Genomic DNA, 1,528 nt, shown 5'->3' on the forward strand with positions numbered 1-1,528 from the left:
AAAAGATTGCTGGCTCCTTTCTGTCATGTAAAACAAAAACATAATTTTGATTTCCATCACAAATGTTGGTATAATTAAATTATTTTATTTTTGTTTTTAGTTTTGTGTTAATTATTTAGTTTTGTGGGACCTTCTTGCTATTAAAAGGTACTAGAAAAATCCAGTTGAGACTGTAGGGACCTAATCCCATCCTCAATTTTGCCAAAAGGAAACAAATGTCCAGCATAAGGGTATCCCTAGCATAATGCCACCTCTTCTGCCTCCTTTGTCTAGGATTCATGTCCAGAGTGGCAAAAGAGCCAGGTCAGAGTATGTGAGCTGTAACTTTTCTCAGCCAACCTAATTAGAATAGCTTTGCAATTCTGTTTCACAGGAAATCAAACTGTCATGTAGTAAAACTGGGAATTGGAGGAATGCAAATATGATTTCACCAACTTTGTTTTACCCCACTGTTTCTTTAAAAATGCCAGGCACAAACCTGGTGTAGCTAAAGATACGTCCCAAAGTTCCTGTATGTACATACAACAGTATAGGGCAAATAGCAGCAGTGCTGTCCCACAGAAGTGCACCCCACAATAACCTTAAAGGAACATCTGTAAAGCTGAAGGAATAATTTTAGCTCTTTTTAGTCCTTTGATTATTTATTAAGAAACTAAATAGGTTTAGTGTTAAAACTGATGTAAGGTGGATACATACCTGCTTGCATCATCATGTTTCAATAGCTGGCTTGATGTCTAACTACGCTTGATAATAATGGCTTGAAATAATGGTTTGATGTCTAACCTAGGAAGCATTATCAAGTGAGTTTCCCTAGGGGTCTGTGCTGGGCCTGGTGCTGTTTAACACCTTCTTTAATGATTTGGAGGATGAGATTAAGTGTACATTTCAGAAATGTCCAGATGACACCAAGCTGGGTGAAGTTACAGACCAGGGTTGTCAACCCAAGGAAAAAAAAATACTGATAATCTGCAAACTTTTTACTGACAACCAAGCTTTTTACTGATACAAGTTTTTACTGATATATGTTTTACATAATGTAAATGTTACTCTTCTGCCAGGCCCTACCCTGCTGCTGGACCTCAGTTAGAAGGTTTGGGTTTAAATTTAGGGGCTTAATATCAAGCATAGCAAAAATGTAGAAGTTTGGTTGTCAGTCAGAAGTTTGCAGTAAAATATATTCTTTGGTTGGCAACCCTGTTTGACTGCAGTGATGGTTGTACACTGTGCTGTCCCCATCTGCCAGGGGCTCCTATTTACCCCTACGTTCTGATGTTCCCAACTGCACCCTGGAGCATGCTGCCCTTCTCCCCCTACTGACCCCACTTCCCCTATCCTGGTATAGATCCCCAAAGATGCCTCCTTGTGACTTAGCAGTATTACAGGCAGCCTGGGCAGCAGTAGCACATGACTGAGAGAATACTCCTTGCAGGGTGCTGCACTGTTATTTGGACACCAGATGGCAATGCTGTACTGTGTCTGTGTGAGCTTCAAACAAAGTGCAGCTACTTAGTGTTTTAGTGGTGGCTAA

This window comes from Alligator sinensis, unplaced genomic scaffold, assembly GCF_000455745.1.
Source record: "Alligator sinensis unplaced genomic scaffold, ASM45574v1 scaffold1432_1, whole genome shotgun sequence".
Classification (NCBI taxonomy): Eukaryota; Metazoa; Chordata; order Crocodylia; family Alligatoridae; genus Alligator; species Alligator sinensis.